The following is a 21,200-nucleotide window of genomic DNA, read 5'->3' on the forward strand; positions in this document are numbered from 1 at the left end:
TTTCTAGATCACTTCCATAAGCACACAATGATGCTTAAGATCAATTAGTAGTCAGTCCTACGGATGACCTGTAAATCATTGCAACTACTAGCAAGCAGGTGGAAAATTTTCTATTTAAAGACTGAAAAAATGGGCGCCTGGGTGGCTCAGTTGGTTAAGCGACTGCCTTCGGCTCAGGTCATGATCCTGGAGTCCCAGGATCGAGTCCCGCATCGGGCTCCCTGCTCGGCAGGGAGTCTGCTTCTCCCTCTGACCCTCCCCCCTCTCATGTGCTTCCCTCTCTCATTCTCTCTGTCTCAAATAAATAAATAAAATCTTTAAAAAAAAAAAAGACTGAAAAAGTAACTTTTTTATATATATATAAAATTATATATATATAATTATATATAATTTTTAAATTATATTTAACCTGAGATGGGGCTCCATCTCAGGGTCATGAGATGGAGCCCCCCATCAGACTCCTCGCTCAGCAGGGAGTCTGCTGGAGATTCTCTCCCTTCCTCTCCCTCTGCCTCTGCCCCTCCACCCCTGCCTCTCTCTCAAATAAATAAATCTTTTAAAAAAAGGTCAAATCTGTCATTTCCTCATGCAAATGTTCTATCTTAATTGTGGTGGCAGCTCCAAAGGTAAACTCATTTATCAAAACTTAAGCTTTACAGTGAGATTGGTTATATTTTATTGTTTGTAAGTTATAAATCAGTGGAGCTAAGGGAAAAAAAGCCTCTACCAATGGTCATGAGGATGTAGAAACTGAAAAAGAAAAACAACAACAAAACAAAACAAAACACAAAAACAATGGCTTAAGTTAAAAAGAAAGCCACACCACTACTAGGAAGAAGAATTTAAAAGAGAAATTAAAAAAAAAAATCACTATTACGTGCTAATTTTAGGGGGCCGTTGTAATTTGAGCTGCACTTTCTCAATGGTGAAATACATAAAAGAGAACATTCCCTAAGATCCTGATATCTGACAATAGAAGAAAAGAAGAAAATCTGGATAAACTAGCTCTATTCTGGACAAACCACCATGGTTTTCTTTGCTCTACTTCTGGGCGGCTGACGGCATGAAGAATGTCAAGTAGCTAAAGCAAATGGACCCCACAAAGCACATAGTATATGATGCACGTGGAATGGCAGTGTCATCTGTGTTGTATTTTCCTTATTATAAAAAGGCAGGCTTGTTTTAGAAGTTTAGGAAGAACTGGAAGACATTTTAAATAGTAGTAGTAATAATAATTATCTCGCCATCTAATTACAATTATTAATATGCCTTCCATTTATTCCTTTCCATTTTTTATATTATTGAGATGATCTGGAATAGACACAGTCTTGAATCTGGCCTCAATCTGAACACAAACATCTTCCCATGACATTCTTTTGTAGGCATATGAGGAGCTTCCTAGAAATATTATTTATACAGGTCACATCCTAATCCACTGTATAGCAATATTACAATTAAAACAACCATTCTTCGGGGCACCTGGGTGGCTCAGTCATTAAGCATCTGCCATTAGCTCAGGTCATGATCCCAAGGTCCTGGGATCGAGTCCTGCTTCGGGCTCCCTGCTCCGTGGGAGGCCTACTTCTCTCTCTCCCACTCCCCCGGCTTGTGTTCCCTCTCTCGCTGTGTCTCTGTCAAATAAATAAATAAAATCTTAAAAAAAAAAAAAAAAAAGGCAACCATTCTTCAATTATTGTACTTCTGTATGATCAGTATTTTTTTTTTTAAATCACAAAGAATGCAGTAAACATCATCACATATAAAGTGTTTGGTCTACTTAAAAATTACTTCCTGAGGTAAGTCCCTAAGTTGGACACGAACTCCAAAAGCCATGAAAAAAAATCGATAAATTCAACTATATAACGAAATCAAATTTTTGTCATGGCAAAACACACCATAAGCAGTTACAAGACACCAAACTGGGGGGTGGGGGACTGTGACTCATGATAAAGGGATAATTTCCTTAATATATAGAGAGAGCATGTCTACAGATCAGTAAGGAAAAGAACAACTCAACATAAAAATGAGCAAAAGATAGGAACATACACAGTTCATTGAGTGAAGAGTATGCAGATAGCTCTTAAATCTATTAAAAGACACTCCTTTTAATCTTCAGAGAAATGCAAATTAAAACGGTATTGAGATTTTTCACTTATCACACTTCCAAGATTTTAACACATATTGCACTGTCAAGGGTCTAGAAAAAGTACTGTCGCCCTTCACCGAGAGGAAGCTCTTCATGTACCAACATGAAACAAATTGCCGAGGTCTTAGTAAGTAAGTCAAACAGCCAACTACTGACCGGTTTAGATAGTGTCTTATCATTTGTGTAAAAATGGAGTGTGGTGAGGGGATAATACCCCTCCCTCCCCATACACGCAGGCATTTGGATGTATAATAAACAAAAATACTCGGAAAAGGGACACAGGGTTTTCCATAAACGCTAGTGTCTGGGGTTCAGAGGATCAAGCAAACTTCTTCACCGTCCACTCTTCAGTGCCTTTTGAATTGAAAAACATTTTAATATATTTCTATTAGAAAAATAAAAGTCCAATTTAAAAAATAAAATTTAAGTCATTTCTTTAGGCTAAATATCTAAAAGTAGAATCTTCCAGCCAGAGTCTAAACTCTGTAAGACTGTGGAACGGCTTTCCTAATATGGGATTATCTTTCACAGGCTTTATAGGCTACACAAGAGTGCTTAGTTTTTTAAGTTGTTTTTTTTTTTTTTTTTTTTTTTTGACAGAGAGAGAAAGAGAGACCCCAAGTAGGCAGAGTGGCAGGCAAAGGGAGAGAGAAGCAGGCTCCCCACTGAGCAGGGAGTCTGATATGGGGCTCAATCCCAGGACCCCGGGGTCATGACCTGAGCTGAAGGGAGACTGTTAACTACACTGAGCCACCCAGCCAGCCACCCCAAGATCTTTATATTTGAGAAAGTGATTAGGAAAAAATGGCATCATTTTGATTTGCATACCTTGATTACTAGTGAGATTGAGCATTTTCCACCTTTTGTTAGCTCTTATATATATTTGCTCCTTTGTGACTTCCAGTCATCACATTTCTCCTTTACATATCGGAGACAATGTTTTCCCTAAAATATACTATACTGTATATCAACCTTCTTGCTGTCACCTATTGGCAACTTTTTTAAACCAGTTTTTAATCTTTTAAATTGTATTTGACAGAAGTTTTAACCTCTTGTCTGGTCAAATATAGTCCTCACTTCCTCTATCTAGTTCAGTCCAAACTTTCTTTGGTCACCACTGCATACCAGGCAATCACTAAGCCCTGCGGGTAGTTGAGAGGCACAGTGAATCAGGCGGACTGGCACGTGCAAGATTATTCTGATAGAGCGTGGTAACTGAAGGTGAACTACATGCTATTATGGACACACAGCATTGGGACACTTAGCTCAACTCAGCAGCAGAGACCAATTTTCTAAAAGAGATGATTCTACACATTTAGTAGATGAAGACATTTGAGTGGGACGAGCACACTAGGTACCATCATGGACTGAGTGTCTATGTTCTGTGCAAATTCATATGTTGAAGTCCTAATCCCCAGTGTGACAGTTTGGAGCTGGGGCCTTTGGAAGATACTTGGGTTTAGATGAGGTCATGAGGGTAGAGCCTCAGTGATGGGATTAGTGCCCTTATAAGGGGACGATGAGACCAGAGCTCTCGTCTACAGGCACAAACCAAGGGAAGGCTACAGCAGGGTGGAACTGGGAAAAGGGTTCTCACCAGAAACCCAACCCTGCTGGCACCCTGATCTTGGACTTCCAGCCTCCAAAACTGCAAGAAGTGTTCCTTGTTTAAGCCACCCAGTCAATAGTAATCTGTTACAGCATCCTCAACTAAGAAACTGGTACTGAGAAGTGGGCGGTGCTTTAGCAAATGCCTAAAAATATGGATGAGACTTTGGAACTGGGTAGAGGCTGTAGAAGATTTGAGCTGCATGCTAGGAAAAGCTGAGATTACTTGTAGAGACTTTTAAAGGAGATTTTGGTGAGAGCGCAGAATGAGAGGAGAACTGTAGAGAAGGCTTCCAGTTTCTTAGAGAACACATCTGTAATCACGTACAGAATGTTGGTAGAAATATGGACGGTAAAGGCCATTCTGATGAGGATGAGACACAGATGAGGAACGTGCTATTGGACCATGGAGAAATACCAGGGTTTCGTGGAAGGAAGAACTTGCAAGCCATGAAATTGGATATTTAGCCAAAGAGATTTTTTAAGCGAAGTTTTGAAGGAGCAGCTTGGTTCCTCCTGAAAGCTTATAGTAAAATGTGAGAAGAGAGAAATAAATTGAAGAAGGAAGTGTTAAGCAAAAAGGAAGCAGAACTTAAATATTTGGAAAATTCTCATCTTATCCATCTTGCAAAAAATGAGAAAGCATGTTTGGAAGAGAACACTTAGTGTGGTCTGACTGACCATTTGATAAGATTAGTGCACGGGTGTGAACCATGATTACTGACCTAATCAGCCACTCCAGCAGGAACACCGCCAGTTTCAACAACGTGGGACAAAATGAAGGAAGGCTCTCAGACTTCTCAGGTCCTACAGGACCCTAGCATTATTTGGTTGTGAACACGCACTATTCTTCAAAACAAAGGAAGCAGCTCACTGAGGGGGATTCAGAGACAATTGGGGCTGCCATTCCCACCACAGAACCAGAGTACCTGGGCCCAGGGAGCACAGCTGTCCCTACCTCGGTTTCAAAGGGTGGGACCACTGCCCAGCAGAGCTGTGTGACTGGGGCTGCCCAGAGAAGTGGGGATACAACCCCCACCCAGCAGAGCCTCGGAGTCAGAACCATTGCCCCAGTGAGTCCAAAGGGTAGACCATCCAGCCAAAGAGGATTATTCTAAACCTTGAGGTCTAAGGGAGTATGCCTTCCTGGTTATGGACTTGAGACTCACTGTCCCTTCCTTCTTTCCTATTTCTCCCTTTTGGAATGGGGATGCCTATCTCATGCCTGTCCCACCATCATAGGCTAGAACCAGAGCTTGTTTGGTTTCACAGGTTTACAGCTGGGTTAAAATTTTGCCTCAGGCTGAATCATACAAGTCTCACCCATAGCGGATTTAGATGATACTCAGATGACACTTTGGACCTTAGAATTGATGCACGAATGAGTTAAGACTTTTGGAGCAGGTGGGATGCAATGGATGCATTTTATATGTGGGAAACTGGGGAAGCAAGGAGCATAATGCTATGGGCTGAATGTTTGTGTCCTCCCAAAATTCATATGTTGAGGATCTCACCCCCAAATGTTATGGTATTTATGGGTGGGACCTTCAGATTATTAGGTTTAGATGGGGTCATGGAGGTCATGAAGGTAGAGCCCCAATGATGGGATTCTCAAAAATTTACATGGGGATGATGAGACCACAGCTCACTAGCTCCCTGAGTGCAATACTAAGGAAAGGCTATGTGAGGACATAACCAGGAAGAGGGTTTTTGTCAAAAGTCCAATCTTGCTGGCACCCTGATCTTAGACTTCCAGCCTCCAGAACTGAGAAATCAATGTTTGCTGTTTAACTCACCCAGTCTACGGTAACTGTTCTAACAGTTTGAACTAAGACACTAGGTAATGGTAAGACCAGAAGAAGGGCATGGATATGCAAATGGCCTGGTATCTACAGGGAACTCCCAGCTGCTGGTTATTACCAGAGCCTAGAAGACACAAAGAATTGTGAGAGGTAAAGCTAAAGGGCTAGTGAAAGGTCAGCTCAGACTTGTGAGTTATAGAACTGTGAGGTAATAAAATAGGTATTTTAAGCCACTAAGTTTATGTTAATTTGTTATGGAAGCAATCGAACATTAATACAGACTTTGGTGTCTGGAAGTGGTGTGCTGTTATAACAAAAATATTGAAGAGTTCTAGAATCAGGCTGTAGCGGAGGCTAGAAGAATTTTGACAAACATGATAGAAAAGGTCTTCAGTGGGGCACCTGGGTGGCTCAGTCAGTGAAGCGTCTGACTCTTGATTTTGGCTCAGGTCATGATCTCAGGGTCGTGAGACAGAACCCTGAATAGGGCTCCTTGCTCAGCAGGGAGTCTGCTTAAGATTCTGTCTCCCTCTGCCCTCCCCCAACCCCGCTCTCTCTCAAATAAATAAATCTTTAAAGAGAGAGAGAGAGAGAGAAAAGTCTTCACCAAACTGTCAAAATATGGGCATTAAAGGTACTACCAGTGAGGACTCAGAGGGAAATGAGAACGTTACTAAAGAATACCACACCTGAAATTGATCTACAAGTGTAACACAATCTCTATAAAACTTGTGGCTAATTTCTATGCAGAAATTGAGAAGCTGCTCCTAAGTTTATATGGAAATTCCAGGGAACCAGAATAACCAAAACAATCTTAAAAAATAAGATCAAAGTTGGAGGGCTCACCCTTCCCCAATTCAAAACTTACTGTATATAAAGCTACAGAAAATTAAGACAACGTTGTACTTGCATAAGACTAGATATAGATCAGTGCAGTGGAAAGTCCCCAAACAAACCCATACACCTAAGGCCAGGTGATTTTTTTTTTTTAATGAGTGCCAAGACCATTCAATAAAGAATAGTCTTTTTGACAAATGGATAAATAAAATATGACCTATCCATACAAAGATTTAGCAGTAAAAAGAAACGAAGAACGGGTATATGCTATAACATGGATGACCTTTGAAAACACTGTGCTATGTGAAAAAAATCAGTAACAAAGGACCACATATTGTATGATTCCACCTATATGGAATGTGCAGGATAAGCAAATATAGAGACAGAAAGCAGATTAGTAGTTGCCTAGGGCTGGGGAGGTGGAAGGATTGGGGGCAAGAGGTTTTTTAGATAATGAAAATATTCTAGACTTGATTATGGCAATAGATATACAACTCCATGAATATACCAAAAATTATAGAACTGTATACTTGAAATGATTAATTGTACTGCATATGAATTATATCTACGTTTTTTTTTTTAAGAAAAGAAAACCACATCAAGGCACATCATAATCAAATTACTGGAAAGCAATGACAAAGAAAAAAATTTCAAAGCAGCTGGAAGAGGAGAAAAGGACATAAAATAAAACAACAAACCACAAATCTGAAAGTAGGCTTCTTATCCCAGAATTACAAAGAACTACTATAAATAAAAGAGATAAACTACCTGAAATGAAACTGGGCAAAACATATAAATAGGCACTTAACTGAAAAACTGAAATGGTCAAGAAACAAATGAAAAGATGGTTGACTTCCTTAGTAATCAAATAACATAAGTTTAAAAATGTCAGATACCGGGGCACCTGGCTGGCTCAGTAAGTAGAGCTTTCAGCTCTTGATCTCAGGGTCATGAGTTGGAGCCCCAGTTGGGGGGCAGAGCTTACTTCAAAAAAAGAAAGAAAAAAATCAGATATCATTTACCACTGCAAAATTTAAAAATCTGACAACATTTACACTTCTGATGGAAGTATCAAATAGCACAATCACTTCGACCAATTGAGACATTCAATGAATAAAAAGGGGTATATACTAAATATCTCAGGAATTCCATTATTAGGTATAAATCCTAGAAAAAAGTGTGTATATGTACACCAGGATATATGTAGAAGAATATATCTCAAAATAGGAGAAGCAAACCTGTTTATAGTAGGAAAAGATCCAAATGTCCATCAACAGGAAAATGAATAAATTGTGGCATATAATGACATTCTTTATGCCAATAAAAATGGACATAGTTAGGGGCACCTGGGTGGCTCAGTCGTTTAAGCATCCAACTCTTGGTTTTGGCTCAGGTCATGATCTCAGGGTCGTGAGTTCGAGCCCTGGGTCAGGTTCGCAGTGGGCATGGAGTCTGCTTAAGATTCTCTTTCTCAAAGAAGATGTGATACACACACACACACACACACACACAGGAATATTACTCAGCCATCAAAAAATCAAAAAGAATGAAATCTTGCCATTTGCAATGATGTGGATGGAACTAGAGTGTATCAACTAAGCGAAATAAGTCAGAGAAAGACATATACCATATGATTTCATTCATATGTGGAATTTAAGAAACAAAACATAGGGGAAGGGAAGGAAAAATAAGAGGAAAACCAGAAGAGACTTTTTTTTTTTAATTTTTTATTTGCAAGAGAGAGAATGAGAGACAGAGAGCATGAGAGGGAGGAGGGTCAGAGGGAGAAGCAGACTCCCTGCCGAGCAGGGAGCCCGATGCGGGACTCGATCCTGGGACTCCAGGATCATGACCTGAGCCGAAGGCAGTCGCTTAACCAACTGAGCCACCCAGGCGCCCACCAGAAGAGACTCTTAACTACAGGGAACAAACAGGATTGCTGGAGGGGAGGTGGGTGGGGGATGGGATAACTGGGTGACGGGCATTATGGAGGGCACCTGATGTAAGGCGCACCGGGTGTTGTATGCAACTGATGAATCACTGAACTCTTCCTAGGAAACTAATAATACAGTATATGTTAATTAAATTGAGTTTAAAATGAAAATTAAAAACATTCTCACTCTCTCGCCCTCTGCCCCTCCCCCCATGCGGTCGCACTCACTCTCTCTCTCTCTCTCTCTCGATCCCTTTCTCTCTCAAATCTTTTTTAAAAAATGGACATAATTACAGTTAGGTTCAAAAAAGCAAGCTTCTATATAATTTATATCATAATTCTACTTATAAAGCTAAGCAATATTCACAAAAAGGTAAACTATGAAGGGAATGATAAATACAAAAATCTGCCTACTGGTAACACTCAAAGGGAAATGAGGGAAGGAAGGATTTAGAGAGGAAGTCAGAGAACTCCAAAGTTAACAGGAAGTAGTAAAGACAGAGGGTTGCAAGGTACTCTAAATAGAAAATACTTTTATTTGGGGTGCCTGGCTGGCTGAGTCAATGGAGCATGCAACTCCTGATCTTGGGATTGTGAGTTCAAGCCCCATGCATAGTTTACTTAAAAACCTTTAAAAAAAATAGAAAATACTGTATAATTTGTGTATCTAGTCAATGTCTCATTAAAAACCATTTCTAAAAAAGCTAATAGGGGGTGAAGAACTAGAGAGGACTAACCTTCAGTATTCTTTAGAACATTTGAGGGGGAAGAGAGAGAGAAGACAGCGGTTAGAAGGGGCCCAGGGAGAAGAGAAGGTTTGGCTTTATTCTTTTCCAGAATAGAAAATGGTTTAACAAACAAATGGGCTAAGGAATAAAAAGCAGTAGAGACTCTGAGATTAGTAGGTTAAAGGTATAAAGGTGGGAAGAGTAGAAAGAGCATACACGAAAGCCTCAGCCAGCTAAATGGAAAACCTGAATCATAGAGAAGTTAAGCAACATGCCCAGAATCAGACATTTAAAAAGTATGAAACCATATTCCAGCCTGGCAGACTCTGGCCCCAAAGCCAGGATTTTTTATGCTCTGTGCTGCTAACCTCTGACTATAATGGAGGGGGTATAAGTGAGGGAGCAAAGTCCTACAGGAGTGAAGACAGGTCTTGACTAAGAAAGATATTTCTGAGGCTGAAGAGGAGGGTAAATGGCAAGGGTAGGGAAGGACAGATGGGAAGAAAGCAGTTCACAAGTTCACAATTTATAGTCTCCCCTCCCTCCCCCCTCTTTCTCTTAATGAGGTAGGAGGTCAGATTGTTTGTTGCAAGTGGAGTGGAAGCTGGTGGAATTAAAAATATTTGTGGTTCTGGTGAGAGTTGAGTGGAACTAAGACCAAGTAAGGGAACATGAGATTCACATTCTCCATCACATACACCTACTGCATGGAATGCTAGGTATGACCTCCTGCACTGACTGATTTGTTCTCTTTCTCTTGATCTTGACTGGTTGAGCTCAAGTAAATTAAATGTATCCATAATACAATCCTACTGTAAAGTCTTTGATACCAGCAACCAGAGCTCACTTAGCTTTCCTGCTTAGAGCCCCTAAACTTTATCTTTTGTGTGTGGTTCTCCTGTCCTCCAAGGAGAAAAAGGTTAGCTTTCTTTGACATTTCTGTCTCCATAATTAGATCATAAATTTATTCAAAGGAATAAGACCATGGTTTGCAACGAACAAGCATATAATATTTAAATCTCTGTCCTGGCTAATTCAATAATTGCATTTCTATACATATCTCTGAAACAAATTACAGCACAGAAAAATAGACTTAAGTGCTACCAAAATCTATGTATTTTTACAGATTTAAAACTCTTAAGATCTCTTTACACAACCATTTTTAGCAATAAGCTCTTATCTTTCCCAAGTATCAGTCCAATTGTCCAAATTATCAAATTCCAAATTAATGACCTTTTCCTATAGTCTATGGAGTCCCCCAATTTAGGAAACTGAATCTGTTACTCTTTTACTACAAATATATATCTTCGGGCAAAATCCATTGGCAAACGTTCAGAAATTAAGTGGAAAAAATAATTTTAAAACAATTTAGTAGGTTATATTTAAAAACTTAAAGTCTAATCAATTGTAGACGTTAACATAATCAGATTATATGATATTGCCTCAAATAGGTAATTTATTTCCCCAAATTTCTCTATATACCACGCAATTAAATTGCAAAATATATTTCAAAAAATAACGAAACCACTCAATACAGGAAACCGCAATAAGCAAAAGAATAGGACACAGGGAAACCAGTAACTGCAATGTGTGTGTGTTTAATGAAAAAAAAAATCTGTTCAGGCATATGTTCAGATGCCAAATAACTTCCACTAGAATTCTCATCACAGAAATTCTACTTTATTGCTGTGATCCCTTTAGGTAATCAACCTACACACTAAAATGATTGCTAAGGATAATCATCTACTTTTATTTTTTGTCACGAACAGTCTCTTACCTGATGTCCTTTAAGCCAATGTTTCAAATGTTTTTGACCACAACCAACAGTAAGAAAAATTTCATGTTGCAACCTAATACAAAAATATTCATGAAGTTCACATAATATTTATCTTACCAATACTGATATATTTTTTTTAAAATACTGGTTTCATTCTACCAAATTAAAGCAAGAGTTTGAAAAAATACCACTTCAATTATTTATTTTACTCACATGTGTGGTTTTTGTTTTTGAGAGAGTGCGAGCAATTAAGCATAGGGAGAGGCAGAGAGCGAGCGAGCGAGAATCTCAAGCAGGCTCCATGCCCAGCACAGAACCCAAGGGCGGCAGGGGGCATTCCATCTCACAACATTGAGATCATGACCTGCGCCGAAACCAAGAGTCCAATGCATAATGGACTTAGCCACCCAGAGGCCCCTACTCACATGTTATTTTTAAAAACATGATTCTAGGTTGCTATTCAGAAGATGAATATGATTTGCCCTAGTACTAGAATAGGGTGTAAGTGACTCCCATGGATGGTATATCTTTCCGTATCCATACCATGCCACACAGGATGGAAAAGAGTGAATCACCACCATGGGAAGAGCAAAGATAAAGTAGACAAAACCATCCTGCTGATATCTGACCAGGTCCTCCAAAATTATGTAAGGTACTATAGCATACAGGATAGAACACTGAATTTAGAATTAAGTCCCACTTCTACTAGGTTGGGCAGGACACTTTGCAGAGATTTAATGTTCTCATCTGTGATGAATAACATGGGTCAGGGGCTCACTCTCTTAGCCACTACTCTATTCCCAGAGTCTAGAACAGTACTTGACATGTAGTAAGTGCTCAATAGAGATTGTTGAATGAATATCTTGTTCATATTGTTGCAAGCAGGAGAGCATCCAAATGTGTGATTTTGTTTTTAAATTCAGTCTGAAATAACTGGAGACCCAATATGCTGGAAGCTTCACACTATCCAGTGATTAACTAAGTGCCTTCCTTTTTTCCAAGGAAAAAAAATGGGGTTGGGAAGACTTTCTGTATTTTTTCTTTTCTAACAGCTCATCCTTATGAAAAGAAAGTATGTGTACTCTTCTCTAGACATCCAGCATATATGCAACATTGTGCCCTCTTAAACCACAAATGTAAAATCTGAGCTACTCTTTCCTGCACCAAAACCATTTATCTCCTCCTTGGTACCAAACAGATGATTGAAGAGGGCCCCAGAACAAAATTGTAAATTACAGTACTCAATTTTTCAGCTTAACATGTATACTGATAAATGTTTTAAAATTATTTTGGCTGATGCTCAATCATAGTGAATTATCCTTATTAGCTATAACCTCACATTGCCAAGATAATTTATTCCATTCATTGTTAATTTTTGAGTAATTCTTTTATTCTTTAACTATCATGCCTGCTTCTATGAGGAATACAAAAGATGCCAGTCATTACAATCTTACCATGACTTATCATGAAAACTGCCCACTAACTATGCAAAATACTATCTGATTAAGCATAACAGTATAGATAGTAAGTCCTTAAGATACCTGGATAAAAAGAAATCTTTATCTTCATAAAGAAACTCATCACCTAAAATTCTAGGATTTGGGGATGGTAAATAAATGGCAAATGATCAGTTATTTTCTTCACCCTTTAGTACCTTGCTCAGGCCAGTTACTGATCATGGTTTTTTGCCCAGTGAGCATAGATAGGACTTCTGGATTCTTCCCTCTAGGCAGCCACAACCAAAAATGATGACACTCATTTGTCATCTCTGGGTTCAAGACTCTAAGTGATTGGAGAAAATCTTTGCTTATATTAACTATCACATGAATCTTGTCCAAAGATACACCAAAAAGAACACATGTAACCCCCAAATCTACTCTCCTAATGGAAGAGGTATCCATTTTCCTAGGTGGTCTAACAAAATGATACTATTTAACTTTAGGTCTTAAATTACTTATGTCAAATGGTGATCATGGTCTACCAATCCAATAAAAGAAGACACTTTATGATCATGAAGGCTCATTCTGTAACAAATCACACATGAAATTATAAAAAATATATGTTCATTGTAAAAACACAAAAGTACCTATGTAAAAATTAGAAGTTTACCAGCCCCTTTAATAGTCCATTCCCCAGAGGTAGCCAGGATTGTTTGGTGAACATCCTTTCAAACTCCCTTTATATTTATATAAGGAAAAAGTGTGTGTGTATACATGTCTGAGTTATACCAGAGGTATTTTATGAAAATATTTCCAGCAAATTTTAAATTTGAAAATGATCTGTAGTATTTAATAGACAAATGATAATGCAAATTTAATATTATATCTTGTACCTAACATAGCTCAGTGTTTGACGTAAGACACTGGAAAAATACATTAACCCAACACTTTTTCACAACATGTTATAATGAAAGATCCCACCCAAATTTTGTTCAAGCTCAAAAAAATGGAACCTTCTATTGAAAAATATCCTTTACATATGGTGGTACCATATACACAGAGAAAGGAGGGTCTCATTTCTTTTTAGGAAAAATATGAAATATGAGAAATGAGCACTGAGAGGCACAGATATTCATATCCATAGTTCTTCATGAAAACACACTTGCCGAGACACAAGGTATTCAGCAGAGAAGGAAGCTCGCCAAGTGCTTAGTTTAACACTTTCATTTTACATATAAGGAAGCAGATTCAAAGGTCACAAAGCCAAGAACAGAGGCAGCATGAGAATCACAACCTACTGTCTCTTGCTGTGCCTGTCATACAAAACCACATGGCCTCGGCATTCTTTAATGTGAGGAAATGTGTTTATATGGATTGAGGTTTATACGGTTTAAACACAATTGCCTTTGTCCCCAAATCTTGCTCCTTAGGATCCCACTGTCCTGCATCCCTCTGTCCCAGGACCCCCAGCTACCTTCCTTTCTCCTCACTCCAGGCTGGATTCTACAGTCTCTTCTATCAGCAGCCCTCTGGCTGGTGCATTCCCACTCTGATCAGAACTTTGTCCTTCACTTTCATCCTTAGCAAAGTCCTGAGGCTCCAGGAAGAGACATGTGGCCTGCTCATCTCCAGATACAGAGCCACAGATTTATCAGAGGGATAAATCATGTGTACAGGTGCCTTTAGGAAAACCAAAGTTACATTTCCATGATTAATGATGACGAGCAAGACCTGGGAGAAAAACTCTGATCCCGATACACAATTATATAACCAATGTCTTGATTTGGGTTCTGTGTTCACAGAGATAGTTTCATGTTCCAAATAAATGGCAGCCCTATAATTTGGGCTGAAATGTAGCCTTTGGAAGTTTTTATAATAGTAGCACTCTTACTTCTGAAAGCAGATACACTTTTCCATAATGATATAGCAGAAGCTCAACATATAAAAGGAACAAAAGTAAAGCAGAGGAGTTGAAGGAGCATGTAAAAGAGATTTCACTTTATTTTTCCCTCATCCCTTCTCCTAACCCACATCTACTTGTGGGCACCCCAGAGGAACCCCTGAGCTCCAGAGAATTAGCTTGAACAACTTTATATTTTGACACATTCACCTTTATTGAGCCATGTCAACACCTATATAAAGACAGAGTAATCGACATTTTACACATTGCAAATTAATAACGGGTAGTGTTCTACTTACCTCTTGCTTGCTAAAAACTTTCTACCCTTATTTTTCTCAAACATTAAACTATAAATATCTTGTTCTGTCTTGGATAATGTGTATATTAAAACATTTTTCTTCTGATCACAGAGCCACCCACCCATGTCCCCAGCCAAGGGCTGTCCCATCAGTGGCGAGAGGGACACAAGCCCAGTGCCAGTTTCATGCGGGCACACTGTTCATAGTGCTCCAGAGAACCAGAAGCTTCCCTGCCCGGGGTGCCGCCTTCCAATGTACCCCCAAATCCCAAACCTTCAAGCAGCTAAAGACATTATGTTCCCTTCGATCCTCTTGCAAAAATGACACCAAAATGAGCCGCAACAGTTCACACTTCTGGCCCCCCACCTCAAGCCCAGTCTAAGTACTTGGGCCCTTGGGATCGGGGTTGTTGGGGGCGGGGTGCCATAGGCCATCCCATTTCCTCCATTGGACTTGTGCAAATGGATGGCCAATTCAGAAGCTACTCATCATTGTAGTTGTACTTCAGCCAGAGCTCAATCCAAGTTTAGGCTGAGTCAATACTTGATCATCTCTAATAAGAGTGACTCAAAATTCACACACAAATACTGAAGCTAGAATAGGTGTAGTTGCCAAAAGAGTCCTCAAAAGTAAATTCGCACACACTAGAATTTCTCCTAAGAAAAATGACCCCCAATTTAAGAGAGATTATCATGACCAAATCAAAATCATGAATGCCTGAGAGGTGGTTGACAAATCTAAGCAAAGGCTGGTGATCTGGGAGTCCTGGAAAGGGAGACTTGAAGCGGAGCACTGCAGTCCGTGCATCTCTCCCACTGTGCGAAGGAGAGCCCAGCCTCGGTTCACTGCTGGGCCAAGGGTAGATCACAGACTTCTGGGGCTTCGTGACACTATCACGGAGGATCAGTCAACTCTTCTGTTCTCTTTTCTCAACAAGTAGCCCTCCAGCCTTTAACTGGTTGCCCCTGCCATAATGTAAATGCCTCAACCTGCTTCTGAAAAGGCAAAGGGGCCGGCTAGTCACTTCCATCTTTCAGACATAAATTAATAATCTAAAAATGAGATGCTTTAGACAGATTCGGATTTGTTTACTTAGTGTGACTCAGACCCACAGGTCTTGCTACCATCTGGGCAGAACTCAAGGGCCTTTGTGTCTGATAACAAAGGTCCCAAAGTCCTCTCCAGACACCTCCCCTCCACTTTCCTTTCCTGGGGATCCTATGGCTTCCTGATCTCTAAACTCCGTTCCAAGAATAGGGAAGAATCATTCACACTTTGATAAATGCTCTTCACAGCCCTACCCAAACTCTCTCAGGTGTTTCCAGTATATTTAGCAAATGTATTCAACAGACAGTTAATGCCTATCATAACTAATCACTAGATCGTCTAAGACGCCCTGTGACTTTCAGGGAGCCTTGTCATTGGCAGAGGAAGCTTTGCCTTGCTGCTAGTATTCTCCCCTGGAGGCTGCACAGCAAGTAAACCTGCTTTAGTCTTTTGGGATGCCTGGGACTAGTTGTGGGGGATGAGCCTCAAGGTCCCAGTTATCTGTACTCTTACTCCCTCAGCTCTCCATCCCTAATGCCACCCACTGTTCCTGCATCCTCAGGGTTTGAAAGGCCATTCTGACCCCTGCAGGAAGGCTGCAGTCCCCTCTCCTCCTCTGGGAAGCTTTCTCAAACCTTTTGGGAGACTGTGCCACATCCATTTGGCATTTACATTCACCCCACCACTTGTTTCTTCACTGCTTCTTGGGCTGTTGACTTTTTACCTTGAGCATCACTTACAGCACCCAACACTATCCTAGGTACATGCAGTTTTGATTGAGAAAGTTAAAAATGCTAAATTGAGGGGCACCTGGGTGGCTCAGTCGGTTAAGCGTCTGCCTTCGGCTCAGGTCACGATCCCAGGATCCTGGGATCAAGTCCGGCATAGGGCTCCCTGCTCAGCAGGGAGTCTGCTTCTCCCTCTCCTTCTACCCCTCCCCACTGCTCGTGCTCTCTTTTGTGCATGCTCTCTCAAATAAATAAAATCTTTAAAAAATGCTAAATTGAGAGTTATGAAGTTGGGAATCCTTTGCGTGTAAAAGGAGAAAGATGATCCACGAAGATTAAAGGCACACCTTCGTTAAGGAAAAAAAAAAATGAATGAAAGCTGGGGGCTGCTCTCCAAAACGTTCTTCCTTTATACTTTTCTGCATCTTTGTTTTACATCGAAGAGATTCTTGGTCATACTTCTCCATTGCAAATTACCAATTAACATTCTAATTAAAATCTGACCCACAACCATGAGGTCTCTACACAGCCATGATCCATGATCCCCTCACCCACCTCTCCAGGGACAAGACATATGTGACGGGATACGCAGGGAAATATTTTTGCACCAGAACCACCAGCTGCAGATGAAAGCAGTTAAGTCACTGAGCAGTAAGGCTACTTTTCTAGTAATATTACAACACATTACTGGAAGTTGGAGAGAGGGGCTCCCCCTTTTAGAGCTCTTCCATATAAGACTTCCATTTATGGTTTTCCCATGGTCTCCTTCTCCCAATCCCATCCATAAGCCTAAGAAAAATGTAATTTTCATAGAAATCAACAATGAGAAGGGGAGAGTCACTGGGGGCTGGTGTTAGTGGAAGAGTTGTAACAGACACCCACTGTTACAGCCTTTGGCCCTTTAAACACCAGGGAGGGGCGACTTCAGCCAGAACCCCATCAGTAAAAGTGTGGAGCAGGAGAAAGGCAGACACAAAATTGCAAAAGACAGAGCTTCTCCCTTCAGTTCAGCTACCCATTACCTATATGACTTTCGAAAGCCAGCCTGGCCCAACTCCAACTGGAAAAGGAGGACAGAGCATCTGGCCAGCTCACTGGTGCTTCCACTAGGATCAAGTAAGGGGAGATAAGAACAGCAAGAGCAGAGGCCACCGGTGATTGAGGCCTTATCACAGCCAGGGGCCTCCCAAGCATCATAGCTGTTAATCCTCGCAAGTCTCCTGTAGATCATATTATCCTCATTTTACAAATGAGCAGACGCAGGTAGTTAAAGTCACCAGTCAAACTCAGAACTGTTGGGCCCATGCTTTAACTACCACACTATACTGCCTCCCCCTATGTTTTGAAATAACTTTGAAAACTAAGAGTCCATACACATCGAATTCCTGAAGAAGCTGGTGGCCATGTTTGATTTACCCATTTCTTTTTTACTCTTCCCTCCCAACAAGTACCCCCCTCTCCACCACTGATTCTATCAAAGTCCGTTCTCTTCCCGACCTCCTCCTCCTAATTATTCCTTTTTTATTCCCCTTGCAGCTTTCCTTTTGTGCTTTCTCCTGTTAAATCATTTTAAGCTTTCCTAATTAACATAATGAAAACCACCCCAAAAGGGGCACATTTTTAAAAAGTGCATATAACAGACTTTATCTGAATATTATTTTTAAGTGGAGCTAAATTATTTAGTAAGAATGTAGGACACATTGAAAAGTTGTTTTTTTTTTTTTTAACAACTCCTTTCTTGGATTAACTTTAGACACAGCTGAGACTTTTACAAAGATAAAACGATAGAAAGCCTAGTAAATTTTAAAGAGAGTCATCATGAAACCAAAAGTCATTTCTACTTTAGATTGTCAGCATATGATTACACTAGAATTTCATCAGATTGAAAAATAAGAACACAGATTTGACTACACATAGAATCCTCAACTCTCAAAGCTTTTACAGAAGGGTGTTTACCCAGCTCCAGGGTAATGCCGTTCCCCTGAGACTGATGGGGTTGCTCTTTCTTCTGGGCCACATGGAACTTTGTTCATTCTATACCTTTATAATCATCTTAACCAGGCTATATCGTGGCCTGTTTTACACATCAGTCTCCTCCACTTGCCAGAGACAGCTAGAACAACAAACCCAGCATTTTATTCATCTCTGTATTTCTAAAATGCCTGCTACACCAAGATCCTCAACACAAATCTGTTGAGTAATGGAACCAAAATTCACATTTATCAGGGAAACATGCAGCCTTCAACCTGACTGGGGTTACCACAGGGCAGGACACATTGGTGGTCACTGGCTCTTGATTTGCCTACATGAAAATAATCTAAAGTCTTTGGGGTTTTTTTAGAGGAGGAAATATATATGGTGCCTTTTTCAAACCATCATCCAGAGATGGGGCAGGCTGGAGCTTGCGTTTCTTCCAGATGATTCTGATTTTCTGAGTTACAGTTTACACCAACACCGTTCCAAATCAGACTACCTGAAAACAAACACTCCTTTCCCCTGGCAGGGTGTTTTCCTCCAACCCCCTCCTACTGAATCCAAACACCACTGGCAGAACCAAAGCCTGTGTCCTTTGTTGCCACCGTACCAGAATTTTGGATCATTTTTCTGATTTCTCCCTTTTCGACACTTTGTTCATTCTACATCTTTATTATGATCTTAACCAGGTTACTGGTTACTTAACCAGGTTACAGGTTACTATTTTACAGGTGAGGAAACACTGTGCTTAAAATTTGTTCAATGATCACACTGGGAGTAGAACCCCGTTCCTCCACCTCCTGATTCCTAACCAAGTGCCCAGGGCAAAATCCCTGGGGAAGCTTACACACACACACACACACACACACACACACACACACGCACACGCGCGCACACCAGGGCTTCAACCCCAACACTTCTGATTCCGGATCTTTGGGGTGGGCCCAACAGGTGTACTTTGACAAACTCTCCAGGTGCTTCTGGGAGGTGCCTCAGGTTAGGCCATCCGGCACCAGACAATATAAACCTTGTAGGGTTATTACGCATCCCCTGAACACCTCCCAGGTATTTGTTTTCATTCAAAGTGGCCAGACAGACGCTCAATACCACGATATTGGAATAAGTCTGGTAATTGTCACTTCACTTATTTTTCTCAGTAGGAGGGGTTTCTACAGACATCTTCACACTTAAGTAAACGAAACCGGGGGGCCACTCTCCCTAGGGTAAGCCGCTCCCCCCAACACACACACCACCCCCACCCCCAAGCAGGGCCGCTGTCGCTGATAACAGCTGAGCACCTGCAAAAGCTACGGCGACCGCCGCCAAAGGCCGCGTGTCCCGCGCGCCGTCTAGCAAGGCCACCCTAATTCTCTGTGCCTTGTCGAGGGTGTTGGGGGCACCACGGTCCCCGGTCCCTTTTCTCCCGAAGTCTGTGGGGACTTCCCCCCCGCCGTCACGCGGTCATTTTCTTCCCATCATCTCGGTCTCTCAGGGGACAAGCTACGTTTGACCTTGAGATTCTCACGTTTGGGTGGTTCAGAAATCACCCCGCGGTAAAGCAGGCAGACACGCCCGCACCCCGCGCTCCCAGCCTCCGCGCACGCAGAGCTTGGATCCGGCAAGACACGCCCCCCGCCCGGGAACTGCGGGGCGGGCGGTAGGTGGCGGCTCCTCCGCTCCCTCTTCACCGTCACCCGCCCCGCCCCGCCCGGCGCAGAAGCGGGCAGCGGCCGACCCGAGAGAAAGGGGAAGCGCGCCCCGAGCCGCAGAGGCGGCCCGCCGACGGCCGGTGCGCCCCGCAGCACGCGGGAGCGGCCTGGCCCCGCCGCCCGGGTCCCTCGGCGGCCCCGCCCCGCCCCGCCTCGCCCCGCCCCGCGGGCCCCCGGCACCTGCACCCCGCGGCCGCTCGGCCCGCGCCCCGACCTGCGCGCCGCGCCCCTTCCCCCCCGCGCCCCTCCTGCCGCCGCCCCGCCCGCCCGCCCGCCGAGCGCCTCACCTTCGAGTCCTCCCGCCTCGCCGCCAAGTTTTCCCCCTTGGAAAGTTCTGGGGTCCGATGCCGGGGCCCGGCGCGGGCAGCCGAGGGGAAGCGGACGGCCTGGGCGGCCGCCGGGCGAGCAGCGCGGCTCCGACTCGGCGGCGCGGAAAAGGAGAAGGGGAAGGGGAGGAAGGGGCGGGGAGCCTCGGCGGGGTGATCCCCTCCGACCCCAGCCTGCCCGCCTTAGCCGCTCGCAGGGGCTTGAGCGCTGCTTTTCCGCCCCGCCGTTGGCGACTCTGGTTGTCCCAGTTGTCAGCACCGCCAGTGGCTAAGAGTTTGGGCTGTGGGGTCAGGCTGTTTTAAAATCTTGCCCCACTCCTTGCAAGGATGTCATCTTGGGCAATTTACTTTACCCCTCTTTGCAAAAGGAGGAAAACTATAGTACCCATCCAGGGCGAATCCAGATTTTGTGGGTCCTGAAACTGAAACAATGAGGGGTGGGGGGGCTTCTTCAAGGGAAGATACAAAATTAGACTCAGGGCTTTGGAAGGAACTTGGACAGGAGAGGGGGCCTGAACCTTCACTAGCTTTACACCTCAAATGCCTTGTTGGGAGAATTAAATGAAATGAACCACGCGAAACCCCACAATGGGTCCTGGCACACTCGACAGGTGTTGTTTATAGGGATGATATCTTTGTAGCCGGTCAGGTGGACCTGGGAGGAGAAGAAATAACACTGTCAATTATGTGCCAGGTGTTTTAAATACATACTGTACTTAATTCACGTTATGCCAATTTTACAGTTCAAAAACCTAAGGCTCAGAGAAGTCCTAAAACGTGCTCATGGTCAGGAGGAACCAATTCTGCCACATTGCAAGTACCTGGTTTTTCCACAGTTCTACCTTACAAATACTAATATGTAAATGTCTTCTATAACTTTTTTGTTTGAACGAGAAAAGAAAGAAGAAATTCCCCCATGAGAGAACAAAGTGCCTCAGAAATACCTG

At 42.2% G+C, this 21,200-nt stretch overlaps 1 protein-coding gene across 1 annotated transcript in view; it reads right to left on the bottom strand.

The window, feature by feature from the left end:
* Window positions 1–20,249, bottom strand: part of PLAGL1 (PLAG1 like zinc finger 1) — a 108,541-nt gene extending 88,292 nt beyond the window's left edge. Inside the window, exon 1 of the mRNA XM_034990883.1 lies at window positions 20,215–20,249. The gene's annotated coding sequence lies outside the window, so the exon portion shown is untranslated. The remainder of the gene's footprint in view (window positions 1–20,214) is intronic.
* Between the last annotated feature and the right edge of the window lie 951 nt (window positions 20,250–21,200).

Source organism: Mirounga leonina, unplaced genomic scaffold, assembly GCF_011800145.1.
Source record: "Mirounga leonina isolate KUSES-001 unplaced genomic scaffold, KU_Mleo_1.0 Mir_53, whole genome shotgun sequence".
Taxonomy (NCBI): Eukaryota; Metazoa; Chordata; class Mammalia; order Carnivora; family Phocidae; genus Mirounga; species Mirounga leonina.